This window comes from Equus caballus, chromosome 17 (assembly GCF_041296265.1).
Source record: "Equus caballus isolate H_3958 breed thoroughbred chromosome 17, TB-T2T, whole genome shotgun sequence".
Classification (NCBI taxonomy): domain Eukaryota; kingdom Metazoa; phylum Chordata; class Mammalia; order Perissodactyla; family Equidae; genus Equus; species Equus caballus.
The window spans coordinates 34,411,731-34,430,320 of NC_091700.1; the positions used below are offsets into that span (position 1 = coordinate 34,411,731).

Consider the following 18,590-nt stretch of genomic DNA (forward strand, 5'->3'; position numbering starts at 1 on the left):
CTCTTACCAAATTTTTATCGTTAGCTGCCAACCATTTGAAAGTCTATGTTCAAGACTGTAGAGAGGTTCAAATATGAACAGAATGGTCTCCTTCTCCTTTAATTTTACCCAAGGTAAATCAAAACACCATCCATCCCTGACATTCATCAATATACAATCTCACCACTCTTTGGTTCCAGTCACATAAAATTAGCATTTTCCTCTTACACTCCACACATTTGAGGTAATATTAGCATTAAATAATTTCTATATGTAGCACCAACCACTAGATTCAGAAACACTGGCTCTATCCTAAATAGTACTTTTTCTCCCAATCTCTCTTTAAAGTTCCTCTTTATGACGCTATCTTAAAAAAAACCTCATGATGTATTTATATTACAGCTTTAAAAAAAAATCCCATTTACATTCCAGTCTCATTTTTCTGAGGATGTGACTTATTTCCAAAATAGATACATGGTAAGTATTTTAGTTTCATCGTCTAAATATGTACAAATCAACATTTAGCTTCGGTTACTATGCTGATGATAACTAAACTCTTGCAGACCATGTGAATAGCATGGGATTTAGATTTGAACAGATCTGGTCAAATCCCAGCCCCATCACTTAGTAGCTTTGTATCCCTAAGTAAGTCAATTAACTTCTCTGAGAGTTTCTTCATTCGTAAAATGGGGATAGAAAAAATCCTTTTATGAGATTATATGAATAATATATTTGAATGTTCAACAAAGTTGAATTACTTTTCCTTAATTTCTGGTTTCATTTTCAGTGGGTGATATTTCTAGACCTAGTCTCCCCATCCTAGGGGTATAATCTCTTGTGTCTTGTAGCTCCTATGACTTTCAATATAGTAGATAGTAGTTGTATGAGTATAACAGCTAACATCAGTGACATAAATTTAATTCAACAGTAGTTGCTCTTGTCTATTCCTCAGTGCCTAAGATCTTATTGTTCACTCTCATAACTGATTTTTTTATAGGCACTATTTCAGCTGGAATGCTTTCTTCAAGGTTCCAACTCTAACCAGCTTGAATGACAGCTGATTCAATCAGAGGAGCATCTCATCAGTAAGGCACCCCCTCCCCAAACACACTCCCCTTTTTTTCTTAAAAGAACTGGAAGAAATATCTGACTATTATGCTGGTTGTTTGGGTCCATTTAAGGGTTTGGAGATTACTGGTTCAGCAACACCTGACTTCTGTTTTGAACTTGTGTATAATAAAGATTAAACAATTGATTTAGGCACAAAGAGATAGATTAAGGGGGAGATTTCTGCAGCTCTCAGGCCCTTCTAGTCTGAGCTTTAGCCTGGCTCCTGGTTCTTGATGCACTCTTCTGTCCTAGCATATCAGCCTTTTCTTGATGTGGGCTAATATCTTCCGAAGGACTTCTGTCTCTGTCAAGCGCCTATTGAGAAGTTTTACTGATTTGCTCCACATTTCAAGGATTTTATGCCATAACTACTATATTTATTAAGGCTCTCTTGGAAGCAAACTATAGAAATCAATTCAAGCAATCTTAAGAGAGGAGGAGGGGAAGGAAGAAAGGAAGGAAGAGGAGGGGAGGGAAAAAGAAATTTATTTGAAGGATACTGAAGTATCTCAAAGAAACAGAAAAGGCTGAATAACCGAGACTTGGGAAGAGAAAGAATCAGGATTGCTATAGGGACTTAAGCACAGGAATAGCTGACATTTTTTGTTTCTAGAATATGACCATTTGCTAGACTGTCTTCAATGACTAACAGTTCCATTCTTTGGCCCTTGTTTCAATCTGAGAAGAAAGCATCTGCTTGACCCACTCTGGACCAGGTGTCTTTCCCCAGACTGGTCAATCAGAAAGCATGGACAATTATAAGAGACTAAGGAATTGTTGAATAGCTGCCCTGACAGGTATCTATTCTATTTATATATGTTTTCCACTCTAAATTCTTTGTTTTCCTGCTCCTACTGTATGTTTTTATCTCTTTTCTTCTCTCTTTCTGCCTTTAAACAACTCAAGCATTGTCCTGCTCAGTGAAACATCTTTATCCTGAGCAAAAAGAGTGAACAATTTCTGTTTTTGTGGATAGAAAGCATTAGTTAATTTCTCCTTTGTGCAATGTTCCAGTGGAATATGTCTGGAGATGATATTTGGAGGATTGTTTATTGCAGGAATCTCTTGTTTTCCACTTTAAACAATTTCAATTGCTGAGTAGAATGGAATACATCCTCTGGAGGCTGCACTTAAAGCCTGTTATCTGGAAGAAAAGCCTTTTCCTAATTCCCACTCTTTGTTGGATTTAAATTGACATACCCATTTAACTCAAAGTAAAATTAGTTCTAAAACAGACGATGATGGTAATTCAAATAGATGCTTCAATTTCTGTGGTTGAAAATGAGATATATAGTTTCTATAATTGTCTTATAGTCTTAACTCCTAGGATTCTTTGTGCACTTCTTGGGCCTTGGGCTTGGAGATAGGTGAGATAGAATCAATGTTTTAAGCATTAATCAGAGACTAAAAGAAAGTGCCGTTGGTATTTATAAGAAATCACAGTTTATGGAAACTGTCTCTAATCTTAATATTTCAAATATATCTATACCATATAAATTCTCATGAGTTCTTATTTTACACACTGATGAGTTCCAATAGCTCACATTTATAGCAATACCCCAAACTTCAATACTCTGAGCCCCCACACTTAATTAGAAAATGATCAAGCTTTTCTTGGTTCTTATATTTAATTTGAGCTGTAGCCAGCAGCTCTCCAATTCCTGCATCATGGAATCCATTGCTCTTGACATTCTTGATCACCATTGCTCTGCTGCCCTTGGGACCTATATAGTATTGCTGCCTGGGCTGTTTTCTATTCCTGATGCCTCTGACCACTGAACAAACATGGATCAACCTTATACTACAAGGCCACTGGCTCATCTCGTTCTCCTTTCGGTAGGAGAACTCCTCTCACTTTTCGTGACCGGTTCGTTTAGATTGATTCTCATAGAGAGCTATTGATCCTCTTGTGACACTTTTTGTTTTTTCCTTTATACCGTGGCCCTCTACTTCTCAATCCACAAAGATACCTTGGGAAGGCAAAAGAGATGGCCGAGCACAGTGTTCCACTATACCTGCAGGCGTTGCTCCTGCCAACACTGAGGCTTGTTTTCAGTGTGACCTATCCTGCTAGACTTCTTGACTCGTGATGCTTTTTTCCCAGCAGCTCCAATGTCTTTTCTGCATCTTATTCCTATATAAAAAATACATATCCCAATCATAGGCCGGGAACAAGGTTTTTCTCATGAACTCCTTGAGCCACACGTAGATTAAGGAGCATCCCAGGCCATGTGTCTCAGATTCCCAGACTTTCTGTGGCCAATAGGAAGCAAGTTTTCCTCGAATGAGTGGAAGACTTCCAAGAGGGTGATGCTATCTAGTCTCCATTCTAACTTTACCCAGCCAAAAATTTTCTAATGCACATATGTCTCTATCACCTAGAGACTCTGTGTGTGTATGTGTGTAACATGTTATAATACAATTTTTTTATTGTGGTAAAACACATACTATAAAATTCACCACTTTAAACATTTTTAAGTATACAATTCAGTGTCATTAAGTACATCCATATTGTTGTGCAACCATCATCACTATCCATCTTCAGAACTTTTTCATCATCTCAAGCTGAAACTCCATATGCATTAAACCATAACACCCTAGTCCTCGCTCTCCCAGTCCCTGGTAACGACTATTCTACATTCTGTCTCTATGATTGACCAATCCAGATATAAGTGGAGTCAAATAGTATTTGTCCTTTTGTGTCTGGCTTATTTCACTTACATAATGTTCTCATGGTTTATCCATGGTGTAGCATATATCAGAATTTCATTCTTTTTAAAGGCGGAATCACATTTCGTTGTGTGTGTGTGTCTGTATGTGTATACATATCTCACATTTAGCTTACCCATTCATTCATTGATGGGGACTTGGGTTGTTTCTACCTCTTGGCTGTTGTGAATAATGCTGCCATGAACATGGATGTACAAATATCTGCTCCTATCCTAGCGTCAACTGAAAAAAACTTTAAGTATATCAATATACATGTTTAGATCCCTTAAGATTAGGCAGATGCTATTCAGCTATTTTGTTTAAAAATGGGTTGTAGATGGGTTATTTAGATTAATGAATTGAAACATTTATTAATATAGATTCATTCATTTATTTAAATTCACTAATTAAATCATTCATTCAAATTATTGAGAAGGCAGGAATATAAATATGAATGAGATAGTGTTTTTGCACTTAAGGTTTTTACAATCCAGTTGGGGAAACAGAGAAGGAAGTGAATACGGAAAACAATTTTTTTTGAAGAAGAAAATTAGCCCTTAGCTAACTGCTGCCAATCCTCCTCTTTTTGCTGAGGAAGACTGGCCCTGAGCTAACATCTGTGTCCATCTTCCTCTATGTTATATGTGGGACGCCTACCACAGTATGGTGTGCCAAGCGGTGCCATGTCCTCACCCGCGATCTGAACCAGCGAACCCCAGGCCACCGAAGTGGAATGTGCGCACTTCACCACTGCGCCACTGGGCCGGCACCTGAAAACAATTGATAATTATTAAAATAGTAATCTACACAGCGTGCTATGGAACACAGAGCAGGGCATGCAGGAGATTCAGGAAGACTTCCTGGGAGAGATGATACTGGAACTGAATCTGCAAACATAAGTAGGATAGTTGGAGAACAGAGGAGGGAGTTGTCCTGGCTAAGAAGAAAAGTGCTAAAAATCTTGAAGTCTGAGGAAGAAGAGTGAGGGGATGGTGAGTGGTCAATACGGCTACGGCAGTGTGTGAAACTCGAGAGCCAGTGGGGCTGAGACTGAAGCTATACAAATGGGAGATCATAAAAGGCTTTATTCCTGCACAAGCTAAGGAGTCTGATTTTTATCCTAAAAGCAAGTCTGGCACTGCAGCTAATTCTCCTGAAACTTTAAATACATTTTGATAAAGAAAATGCTTCTTGCATTAGTTTGGATCTAGTCTTGTTTCCTGACGAATCGGGCACAGCACTGCCACCTACTCAGGAACAAATTGTGCCAATACTTAATAACAGTCTGCCCACATGGACTTTTAAAATCAGTATAATTATGAGAGATTATAGCTCTTTTATGTTAGCAATTAATTTGTTCACTGTTTTTATCATTGATAAATGAAGAACTAATACCAGATTACCTAGAAGTGCCCCAAATTCTAAATAGAACTTTTAAATTAAAATGGTTGAAAGATCCTATTTTGTCCTTAGTCAGATGAGAGCTATTTTGTAAAAAATCAGTTGTTGCACACCTGCAACTTATTTTCTTTATAATAGACTCCACCTTCCTAACTAAGGCACTTTTCTTTACATTCAGTGTAATCATAAGGCAAAATGTTGGTAGGCTGACAAAATTAATGGATTATATGGGCAAAAGTATTCAACAGTACATCCATATTGTCAGTCCCACTCTGTAAATTCAGGACCACTATATTCCAGTGAGATTCCTATGACCCCAATATCAGCTGAAAGTATGACTTGGAAATGAAGTTATAAAATTCTCCAGAAAGCAATCTACATTCCAATATATAAGGGGGCAGGTGGAGAGGGTCTTTGGGTTACTAATTACATTTTCCCCACTAACATATCTTGGCTAAAGAGCACTCTTCTGAAATTGTAGATAATATTATTGTTCCAGATTTAAAACAAAATATTTATCCTTAAACAAAATTATGGGGAGGAATATAGCAAGTCATCATGCTACTGAAAAGTCACTGGCAAAAGGGACTGCTGGTCTAACATGGAACATTCAGGAGGAGACATCAGACAAAATCCTGTTCTCTCTCTGAAGCAATAGTTCTACTTTATACTCCTAAGGAGTGTCTCATACAATTTGAAGGGACCTACAATGAAAACTATAACATTCAAGAACAGTAAACATTTTTAAAAAATCAACCCGTATGTAAAATGCTGTAGGGTGTGGATACTTAAGATGACTGAAACATAAATATTTTGATGCTTAGATGATGAAAATCTTAGAGAATTTACAAGAAAATCTCTTTCTGAACAGCAAAAGCATGATACAGTGCTGTAGATAAACATAAGCACATTGCCACAAACAGAACACATATAGAAACTTTCTTTAACGTACATCTGGCTTATAACTTCTCTTTACAATTGTGGGTATGCTGTAGGATAATTTCTTTCCAGTGTATATTTCTTGGTTAAGAGAGCCTAGGAACAGAGCCACACAGAGAAAATCATACACAAGTACCCTGAAGAAACAACTTCTTATGTTAAATGGATTTTCCTCCATACTTTGAAGAAACATTTCATCTCTTTAAAACATGATTGTCAAAACCAATATACTGTAAAGACCATAACAGCTAGAACTTTGTCATATTCCCTGTAGAAACCTCACCACCTGGAATTAAGCTTGACACAGCACACACTCAAAAAATTTAACTGAATATGTGAATAGCATACAATTTTGAACAATCAGGTTTCATGATCTATTTGAAGTTCTTCTCTAAAATGTCAATGCTCCCTGGCCAAAGACCACCAGAAGCACTCATGTGGTTGAATGATGTTGGGTTGGCTGCTAGTTGCATTGACAGAGAATGCACACCATGGTGAAATGTGGCACATCTTAGTGAGAGAGTCTTAAGAAAGACTTAGTGTAGGATCTGGGCTTCTATTAGGTGACTTCATGGAGGATTTAAGGAAGCAGGACTTTGCTCTGGATCAGCCTTTGTCAGGAAGTGGGGATAATTCTATAACTGGGTATCACAATAAAACTTATCTAGAATGAGGGTGGACTAGAATGAAGACAAAGGTGCATTTAGTAAAGAAGCTGTGATTACTCATATTAGCCAAGATGGGGGAATTTTTGTGGCTTGGAAAATTTTTTTCTTATGTACACAGACATAGTTATGAAGTGGTCTTACTTTTGTCTTGCTCCATCATGGTCATAGAGTGCCCTTCTCTGATGCGGGGTTCTGAAAATTGTTTTGTTTAATGGGAGAACACCAGAGGCCGAAGAGGGGTTCCAGGCCAGCTCCTCATAACACCAGGGCATAACGCCTGGCAAGTTCCTAGTTACCGAAGGCCACTGTAGTCTTTCTCAAAATTAATCTAGTAACTAGTCTTCCACTTTTGACATTCATCCTTAGAGTGTTCTCAATAGCTAACTAAATGTAATAATTTTCAATTACATGCCAACCTCAAGGCACACTTTGAAGATAATTGACTAAAATTTTGAAATGAGGAGCAAGTCTGAAAGGGTGAGCACAAAAATTTTTAAAGTGGTTACTTACATAATTTAAGATAATGTAGTGGGATTATGAGATTTTACCTTGCTTTTCTGTTTCTTTTCTCTGTTTTCTAATGAAAAATGTCTTTTGAAGTGTGTGAAATTCTTTGAATAAGGTGTTAAATGTCCAAAGTGCTCAGAATTATTTTTTATTATGAAGAATTCTATGACAGTGATTAGTGAACAGAGTGACTGTTTTCAGTATATGAATAATTTCAGATGAAAAACAGCTAAAATGAATAAAAGGCCAATTTTCCCAATCCCACTACCTGTGAGACGAGGTGTTTCAATGTACTGTGGGAGGGAGGGGCCCCTTCAGATGCATGATTATAAGTAGTAATAACTGAAAACCATTAAGTTGGAGCTGAGTAGTTTGGTGGAGAAAGGAAAAAGAAAATGTCAAGATTTATAACTCCAGATTAGAGCCCCTCGGGCTTTCTGATCAAGCTTTCTGCAAGTTTTCACAGGCTTTTGTTTCAGACTATATTTTCAGGGCTTATGTTCCAGAACCCATTCATTCTGAGAGCCTTTTAAATGGCAACTGGAGTGATTTAAAAGAGCTGAACTTTGTCCTCATATGTAATAATAAGAAAAGAAAGGCAGCAGGGAAGTGGACTCCTAATGGGTATTTGTAACCCTCAACTTCAGAATCTGGTGACCCATGTGAAGCTCCCAAATTGGCTGCTCTATTTTGCCTGTCAGTGGGAGCGCTGTCAATTACACACTATGAGGCCATAAAAAATTACATAGTAGAAAAAAATAAACTTGGAATGAATAAAGTAAACTTGGAATAGTCTCTCATTCATTTACTGATTCAACATATATTTTACCAAGTGCCTGCGAGGCACTAGACACCATGCTAGAACCCCACACAAAGCTGGGGATAAGTTCTGGTCAGAAATAACTATGCATTCAGGGTGGGTGAAGGGCATAGAAGTGGAGATTATATAAACAGGCAATTTATATACAATATATTAACACAAGGCTATCTGTATTAATTTCCTATCGCTGCTGTAAAAAAATTTCCACAAACTTAGTAGTTTAAAACAATGCAAATTTGTTCTTTAATGGTTCTGGAGGAGTCCGAAATGGGAACAATCAAGATGTAAGCAGGGCTGCATACCTTCTGGAGGGTCTAGGAACAAAGCAGTTTTCTTGTCTTTTCCAGCTTCAAGAGGCTGCCCGCATTCCTGGCCAGCACTGGCCAGTTGCGTCTTTTCCACATTGCGTTTCTCAGCCACATTCTTCTGCCTTTCTCTTCCACTTTTAAAGACCCTCGTGATTACAGTGGGCCCACCTGGATAATCCAGGCTACTTATTTTAAGGTCAATCTTAATTTCATTCCTTTCAGAATGAATCTCCCTGGGACAATTGCTCATGTTTGTTCAGGCTTCCATGTCTTTTTGTTCAAGTCACGATGCCTAAAATCTGTGGCTGAGAGTTAAGGTTAGGAAATCTTTTTTTAAAAAATTAATTCCTAAATCTTTTCCCTTTTTTACATCTTTTTAGATTCTTTTTCAAAATCCTTCATTTATGAAGTATTTTTCTAAGTTCAGGAGGAAAAGACTTACTATCCCTTCACTTAAGCAGTAGTATTTTTCTCCTATGATCACTTTATTTAAAAAATTGTCTTGTTTCAGGTGATGTTTTTGGCCACCCTCCTATCCTACTGCAAACTATAATCTTATATATATATCTCATATACCAAGCCAAGGATGAATTTTGCCCAGACATAGACTGGGAGACTTATTTTCCATATTGAATATATGCCATTTAATGTTTCTTTATAGTTTAACTCTGAGCTTCTCAAGGGCAGGAACTGAGTTTTGTGATGATTCTTTTCATTTTTACACACTGCACAATGCCAGGCATATACTGTAATGCTGACTGTATAGATGATGAGAGAATACTACCCAATTTCCTGGACTGTTGAGTACCTAGAGACGTGATTTCAAAATTTAAGGTTTTGAGGTTCTTAATTAAAAATGCAGTAGTCTGAGGAAAAGTTAGGAAGCAGAAAAATAATACACCTGTTATTCTATACCTCAGTGCTGCAGCACGTTCTTTGGAATGGTAATTTCTGTCAACGCAGTTTCCTGTGGTTCCTGGAAAGAATGTGTTTGTGGGAGGGTGTGGGGTAGTTAGGCATTATTCCTAAGATGCCAGCAACTCTTCTCATTCTTTATGATCCACATGCACTCTTGTTTTCTGAGACTGGTGAATAGGTGACTAAATGTTCCCATGGAAACTAAGTGTCAAGAGTCCCTGCCATTTCTTGGCCATCACCTCTCCCATTAGCCTGTCTTTGCCTCTCAGAGCCTCTGCATATCCGGAAGTTATTTGCACCCCCAGCACACTGTAGCCATGCCACCTGTGCGTGCTGTCTCTTGGCTCACTTCCTGCTGCCATCATCTGAAATTGAGCTGTGGGAATGACTCCTGGACACTGTTTGCTGCCTGGCACTGGCCTTTCCTGTTCTTTTCATCTTTCTTTGTATCCGGAATCCATATAAAGCAGATTCTGGGTATATCATGATCCTAGATATATAAACCCATCTCTCTGCAGGATACCCATTCCTCACCACCCCTTAGCTATCGCCTTGGTCAAAGCCACACCGTTTCTCACTTATATAACTGTAATAGCCCCCTTGTTTTACATCTGCTCCTCTGCAATGTGTTCTCAGTTGAGCAGCCAGAGCTGTCCCTTACACATGAAAGACAGGTAATGTTACTTCTCTGCTTAAAACGCTGCAATGGCTCCTCGTTTCCCTCAGAATAAATCCTTACAGGAACCTATAGGAGCTCACCTGACTTGATCTTGTTACTGTTCTGACCTCTCTTTGAAATAATCTAAGAGCTCCTAGAAGTCATGACTACTTTTATTGCAAGCATTTTGCACACACCTGGTACACAGAACTCAACAATTTTTTTTGTTGCGTACCCAGATTCCCAGTGGAGAGCTAAAGGTACCAATAGCCTTCCTCCACCATCCCCTCTCTCTGAGTCTGACAGCAGACATTCTGAGCTGGAGAGAATAGGGCTCAAAGACAATGCCACAAACTCATAGCCACCAAGGCCCAGGAATCAAGCCCTGAATCTAGCCGTGACCAAGTAAATAACTGCCACTCATTTGACTTCACAGTACACTTATCCTTATTCTTTTTTTTTTTTTTTTTGCTAGGAAAGATTCACTCTGAGCTAACATCTGTTGCCAATCTTCCTGTCTTGTTTTTTCCTCCCCAAAGGCTCAGTGCATAGTTGTATCTTCTAGTTGTAAGTTCTTCTAGTTCTTTTATGTGAGCCACTGCAACAGCATGGCTACTGGCAGATGAGTGGTGTGATTCTGTGACCAGGAACTAAACCTGGGCCACTGGAGTGGAGCATGACAAATTTTAACCGCTAGGCATCAGGGCTGGCTCCACAGTGTAATTATTCTTATGTAACATTCCAATTTCAGCTGAAAATATCTTTCAAATATGAATTCCTTTTGGTTAAGAGTCAAATTCTTCTTTTGACTCTACAATATCAGTGACTAATTAGTGCATTTCCAGCTAAAAATATATTTCCACTTGGTACTAGTTGAAAACATTAATGTAATGTCATATTTCTTATTGTTCCTCAAGCCTCAGAAATGTAATAGTCTCTCAGAGTAATCGTATGTATTTTAATTATGTAAAACCATAAGCTCAATGGAATAGAAAATCATATTTTACTAGAAATTATCATAACAGAAACACTTTTCAGAGATTATTTTCTGAAGCAGATACTTGAGACTGTATACTGTAAAAGATTTATATGATAACAATTCTCTAAAGAGTTTAAAGTGTTTCCACATATTGATTCAGTGCTCCTACATTTTAAAGAGGGTGTAAATATTTGAAAATTAAATTATGCGGGGTAAAGGTATTGTCACAATGAATGTAGGGGTCATATTTTACATTTGTTGCATCTATTTTAAATTCTTGGCAGCTTTAAGTTTGTAAAATCAGACTCTTCTCCTTTGTCTTTGAAAGATCCTTTTTTCCTTAAACTTCATATAAAACAAGCAAAAAAGATTTAGCATAAGCTCCCCAAAACATTTTAACAGCTTTGTTGTGATATAATTCACATACCATATAATTTACCCATTTAAAGTGTGCAACTTAATTGCTCTTAGTATAGCCATAGAGTTGTGCAACCATCACCACTATCCATTTTAGAACATTTTCCTAGCCCAAAAAGAAACCCTTGAACCTATTAGCAGTTGTTCCTCGTTTGCCGTCAATGTCCCCAGCCCTAGGCAACCATTAATCTATTGTCCCTCTCTATTGATTTGCCTGTTCTGCACATTTCATATAAATGGAACCAGCAATATATAATACTTTGTGACTGACTTCTTTCACTTAGCATAATATTCTCAAGGTTCATCAATGTTCTTGCATGTATCAGTGCTTCATCCATTTTTATTGACAATTAATATCCCATTGTATGGATGCACTACATTTTATTGATCTGTGTATCAGTTGATGGACATTTGGGTTGTTTCCATATTTTAGTTATTATGAAAAATGCTGCTATGAACATTCCTGTAAAAGATTTTTTTGTGGTATGTTTCCGTGGTTTATTACGTAAGGGTAGAATCGCTGGGCTAAATGATAACTCTATGATTAACCTTTTAAGGAACTGCCATACTGTTTTCCAAAATGATGACATGATTTTGCATTTCTACAAGCAATATTTCAGATGTATCAATCAATCATTTTCTTTGTTGCACTTGTTTTTGGTGTCATATTTAGGAAGGTTTTGTCTAACCCAAGGTCACAAAGATTTACTCCTATATGAGTTTTATAGTTTTAGGTCTTACTTTTAGGTCTGTAATCCATTTTGAGTTAATTTTTTGTGTAGGATATGAGGGAGGAGATGAACTTCATTCTTTTTTATGTGGAAATCCAATCATCTCAACAATGTTTGATTAGACATCTATTCTTTCCCCCATTAAATTGTTTTGGCACACTTGTCAAAAATCAATTGACCATAAATGTAAGGACTCTTTCTGGGCTCTTCATTTTATTCTACTGATCTGTACTTCTATCTTTATGCCACACTGTGCCACACTATATTAATTACTGTAGCTTTGCAGTAAGCTTTGAAATCCGGATGTGTGAATCCTCCAAATTTGTTCTGTTTTTCAGGATTTTGGGCTATTCTAAATCCCTTACATTTCCCTGTGGTTTTCTCAAACACTTTAAATTCATTTCATACACAACAGACATTGTATTTGAATACCTATCATTCAACAAAAGAGTCTTGGTAATTCTTTATTTGAACAAGGTACCCAGTTTGATGCTTGTCTTCAATGGAAAACTCTGTGAGTCAGCCCTGCTGCAATTTACATTAGTGTTTCCGAGAAATAAACATTGATTTTTACATGACTGATCTATCTCCTATTACTCATATTAAATGTCTTTTATACCTTATTGTTCCCCACTAAACTCTTCCTTCACAAACAGAAAACGTGCCTGCCAGACATGCTGTGCTTTTTAAGAGTCCAAGTTCTCTTCAAAGATACTCTGGATCAGTTCCTTATGCCACTTTATTATTTTCCGGTAGTTTATATTTAACTAGTCAGTGATTTGCTGAACCTAGTTTCATGTTCAAAGATTGGGCACTACATGATTCTTTTGAATATTTCTTATATTGACTAACTCTCCAAAACGTCAAATTTTAAAAGTATATCTGTTGGTTCTAAAATTATTTCTAGAAGAAATGGAAATGTAGTTTATAATTGGGGAAATCTAGGACACCCTTACTCATATAATGAAAGAAACTTTACTTTCTTTGATTAGCATGATAATTATTTATCGTCTCTAAATATTTATTGCTGATACAGCTGAAAATAATAATTTACTCTTTACTATGCAAATAGATCATTGAAATTCATGATTCTAGATATCCCAAAAGAAGGAAAAATAGAACATATTGTGTTTTTATTTTATGCTGGTTCAAATAATTGGAGGCAAAATACTCTCTGGAAAAGACTTATCTAAAATATAAATAAATAAAGCAATTATTTCAAAATGGCCTGTTCCTTTTCAAAGCACCAACATGAAAGATGGAATAGCTATCTACAGGCAAGAAAATATAGTAATTGGTAGAAATACATAATCAAAGAAGGAACTTGGTTCTTCTCATTTTCTTTCTTCTTTTATTTAACACTCTCTACTGATGACTCTGGATTTTCTTTCATTTGTATAAACTCCTGAAAGTGTTGTTTTCTTTCTGGCTCTCTCTCAAAAAAATTCTACCTGACTCTCAACCAAACTAAATGAACTGATTACTTAGAGCGGTGCTGCACAAGTTTTAATGTTCATATAATTAACCAAGCAGTTTTATTAAGATGGAGATTCTGATTCAATATTTCTGGGGTGATGCCTGAGATTCTGCAGTTCTAACAAGCTCACAAGTGATGCCAACATGGCAGGTAGCAAGGACTTAGAGGATCAACAACTCCAAGAACTTACCTTTCATGATAAGATAGGCACATCTTGGGAAGACACTACAAGCTGTATAACATATTATCTCTGTTAAACAGTTCCTGTGTATTCTTCCTGAGATAAATTATGCATGCAAAATAATATTTATAAAATTTTAAACACTAAAGGTAGCATTTGATAGTGTGCTGCACCTTGGGTTTTTTTTTTTTTTTTTTCCCACTTACTGTATCTTGGAGAGTGTCCAGTATCATTTTTTTCTCCCAATCTCCTTTCTAAATTTCTGGTGCTTATATGAGAAAACTATAAAGTTTGTGTGAGGATAATGTACCTAGATAATCTGCTGGATTCTGCTACTCTTCATAATGTTTTACAGGTAATCCTCCAGAATTTTTTAGTTGTAATATGTCAGCTTCAAATCAAGATAATTTTACTTCCTCCTTCTAATATTTGTACTTATTTTTTTCTCCTGTTAATAATTCCAGGAGAGTATTAAACAATAGTGATTAAAGCATCTTTGTCCATATCTGATTTTAACGGGAATGTGTCTGCTTTTCATTTTAGGAATGAACCTGACTTTAGGAGTTTTCTCAGTAAATATATGTCTTTATGTCTCTGTGCTCTCTCTCTCTTGCAGGTCTTTATGTGTGTATGTATAAATAGATTTATACAGCAATAGTAGATATGTATCTATTTCTTTATGTTATGAATGTTAAAAACTTAGATTGAATGTTGCATTTATTAAATCACTTTCTAGCATATGGAAATTTCCCTTTACAAATAGAATTATGTCAAATGGTATGTTTTATAATCTTGAAACATTTTCTTCATCCTTGGTATGTTCTCTACCTGGCCATGGGATAGTGTTCTTTTTGTTAACTCTATTGAGGTAAAATTCACATGTAACAAATGGTCTATATTCAAAATACACAATTTGATGAATATTGAAAGATATACACAACTGTGAATACCACCACCACAATCGAAATTTAAACATTTACATCACGTTGCAAAGTCTTCACATACCTCTTCACAATTCACTTCTCCCTTCTCTCCTGATTTCAGGTGACCACAGATCTTTTCAAGGTTCTACTATGTCTTTTCATGCCTTGGTTGCTCACTTAATTTTAGTGCTGAGTGATAATCCATTGTCTGGATTTATTTAGGCAGTTTATTCATTCATTCACCTACTGAAGGACATCTTGGTTGCTTCCAACTTTTGACAATTATGAATAAAGCTGCTATAAACATCCGTGTGCAGGTTTTTCTGTGGAAATAAGTTTAAAATTCCTTTGAGTAAATACCAAGGAGCGTGATTTTCTGGATAATATAGTAAGAGACTTTACTTTTGTAAGAAACTGTCAAATTGTCTTCCAAAGTGGCTGTACCATTTTGCATTCCCACCAGCAATCTATGAGAGTTCCTACTGTTTTTCATATATCAACTTTGTATCCTGCAACCTTGCTATAAATACGTATTAGTTATAGGAGTTTTTGTTGATTCTTTTGGGTTTTCTACATAGACAATCATGTGATCTATAAACAAAGACAGTTTTACTTCTTCTCTCCCCATCTGTATAACTTTTATTTCTTTTTCCTGTCTTATTGCATTAGCTAGTACTTCTAGTATGATGTTGAAAAGGAGTGGGTGAAAGGGGACACTTTGTCCTTCCTGATTTTAATGGGAAGACTTCTAGTTTATCTCCATTAGATAAGGAGTTAGATGTAGGTTTTTTGTATATATTCTTTATCAATTAGAGAGTTTTCTTCTACTCTCAGTTTACTAAGAGTTTTTATCATGAATCGATGTTGGATTTTGTCAAATTCTTTTTCTACATCTATTGATATGACCAACTGATTTTTCTTCTTTACCCTGTTGATGTGATGAACCATATTAATTGAGTTTCAAATGTTGGACCAGCCCTGCATGTATGCTCATGGTGTATAATTCTTTTTATACTTGGTCATGGTGTATAATTATTTTTGTACATTGTTGGCTTCAATTTGTTAATATTTTGTTGAGAATTTTTCCATTTATGTTCACAAGAGACATTGGTCTGTAGTTTTCTTATATTGTTTTTGTCTGGTTTTGGTATTAGGAAAATGCTGGCCTCATAGGATTTGTTTGGAAGTATTTCAGTCCCCTGAAGAAGATTGTGGAGAATTGGTATAATTTCTTCCTTAAATTCTTGGTAGAATTCACCAATGACTCTATCTGGACCTAGTGCGTTCTGTTTTCAAAGGTTAGTAATTATTAATTCAATTTATTTAATAAATATAGGCTTATTCAGATTGACTGTTTCTTCTTGTGTGAGTTTTGGTAGATTGTGTCTTTCAAGGAATTGGTCCATTTCATCTAGTTTATCAAATTTGTGGGCATAGATTTGTACATAGTATTCCTTTATTGACATTCCTTTTAATGTCAGTGGGATGTGTAGTAGTGTCCTCTCTTTTATTTCTGATATTAGAAATTTATATCTTCTATTCTTCTTAACCTGGCTAGAGGCTTATCAATTTTACTGATCTTTTAAAAAACAACTTTTGGTTTTGTTGATTTTTTTCTATTGATTTCCTGTTCTCAAGGTCATTTATTTGCTATAATTTTTATTATTTCTTCTCATTTGCTTACTCTGCATTTAAATTGCTCATCTTTTTCTAGATTCTTAAGGGGATGCTTAGATTATTTATTTTAGATTGTGGTCTAAGAGAAGACATTATATTATTTCTATTCTTTAAATTCATTAACGTGTCTCTTACGGCCCAGAATGTGGTCTACCTTCGTGACTGTTTCATGTGAGCTTGAGAATATGTATTCTCCTGTTGTTGGATGAAGTATTCTACACATGTCAGTTATATTCAGTTTATTAATGGTGTTGAGCTCAACCATGTCCTTACCGATTTTCTGCCTGTTGGATCTGTCAATTTTTGATAGAAGGGTTGAAATTTCCAAATATGACAGTAGATTCTTCTATTTCTCCTAGAAGTTCCATCAGTTTTTGCATCGTGTAGTTAGATGATCTGTCGTTAGGCAAATATAGGTTAAGAATTACTACAGCTTCTTGGAGAATTGACCTTTTTATCATTATATAATGCCCTTCTTTATCTATGATGACTTTCCTTGCTTTGAAATCTGCTCTGTCTGAAATTAATATAGCTACTCCTGCTTTCTTTTGGTTAGTGTTATAATGATGTACTTTTATCCCTTTACTTCTAATTTATATTGACTTTATGTTTAAGTGGTTTTCTTGTAGACAGCACATATTGGAGTTTATTTTCTGATCTAGTCTGACAATCTCTGTTTTTTAATTGGTGCTTTTAGACCATTGATGTTCAAAGTGATTATTGATATAGTTGAATTAGTATCTACCACATTTGTTACCGTTTTCTATTTTTGGGCCTCGTTCTGTGTTTCTATTTGTGTCTTTGTAAAAACTGGTTTACAGCAGTTTCCTCTCGTGAGTATCTGTTCCGGTTAGCCATGACTCCTTGTATTGACCTATCTCTTCAATGTTGGCAGCAGTTGTTTACTTTCTGTCTTCCACTCTCTTATGGATTCAAGAAGAGCTGTTGATTTTTCACTTCTATTCAGTTCTAAATAGAACTTGAAAATCCCAGGTATTAAATTATACATAACTATGCCTATAAATGTTTTTCTTTTGCCTAATAAATATGGATATGGAAGACTCTATGGTGTTCATTCTTTTTCTCTCAACAATTTCAGATTAGGAGAAAAGAAACAGTGGAGCATTCAGCATTTTCAACAGTAATCCTTTATATTAAAAGATGAATTAATTTCTATATATGCGTGTATCGAACAAGTACCGAAAATTTTGCTTTTGGTTTGAAATAACTAATTTCACTGAATCAGGATCTGGGTCTCAATGCACAAAATCTAAACACGTAATGATCTTATTCTTGTCTGATGATAGATTGGCCTCACCATGGTCAAAGATATTTTTGATTATATTATGTAAAATAGCAATGCTATACTAACCAAACTCTTTATGTATCTCAAGAGTCCTGCAAGTCACGCTCTAGCGAAATTATTTTTTCCTGTAGGAACAAGAAATAAAGCTCTCATTTCCCAGAAGCTAAACTCTTGACTTTGGATAAATCATGCAGGTTCTCTGGGACTTGGTTTGCTTATTTGTAAAAGGAAGAGTTTAATCTTTAACACAGTATTCAGTTCCGAATATTAACTATGTGATACTTTTGCTAACCAAGTAAACACAGCATTTAATATTTCAGAAATGGGTTTTTTATTAGGGAGGTGCAACCCTAAGGAAAAGAGAGAGGAAAAGGAGAAATGGGACTGGGAAGGATGGGAGGCAGTAGAAGGTGATGTTTTCCTATGCTGGTCACTGCTTCATAATGAACTGTAGAAAGACACAGCCATTCAACAGCAAGGGCACCTGCTCTTAGCTCTTAGCTAAGAGTTCAGTTATGTGGGATATTTCCATAGGGGCTGCCTCAAAACAAACCATTGGAAGGAGGAAGGACAAGGAATTTATCTGCTTCATCTCCTCCCAGCTCCTCTTTGCCATTTGTCAAAGTTTGCCCTAAAGGAAGATAATCCCCCAGAACTTCCGAGTTTGCATCATCCAACCCTTCACAAACTGCTCAGGAAGCCAGATCCTGCAACCTGTGATGTGGCATTTCATCCAAGTTAGAATAGATGGGAGTAGCCATGGGCTCTGGGTGTGGCAGCATTCCTTTGGTCCATGCAGAGTGAATCTGCCACAGTGGTGGCTGAAGTGCAGTAAGAAGCTGAGATTCTTGCAAATACACTAAACTGAGAGACTCTGAGGAG

The 18,590-nt window shown here is 36.2% G+C and overlaps 1 long non-coding RNA gene across 2 annotated transcripts in view; it reads left to right on the forward strand.

The window, feature by feature from the left end:
* The first annotated feature begins 709 nt into the window (after positions 1-709).
* The window catches only part of LOC111768572 (uncharacterized), a 77,755-nt gene continuing 59,874 nt past the window's right edge, over positions 710-18,590 (forward strand). Inside the window, exon 1 of one of the 2 annotated variants that reach the window (XR_002800996.2) lies at positions 710-1,064. This is a non-coding gene — a long non-coding RNA (uncharacterized lncRNA). The remainder of the gene's footprint in view (positions 1,065-18,590) is intronic. The other variant, XR_002800995.2, reaches the window with a different exon arrangement.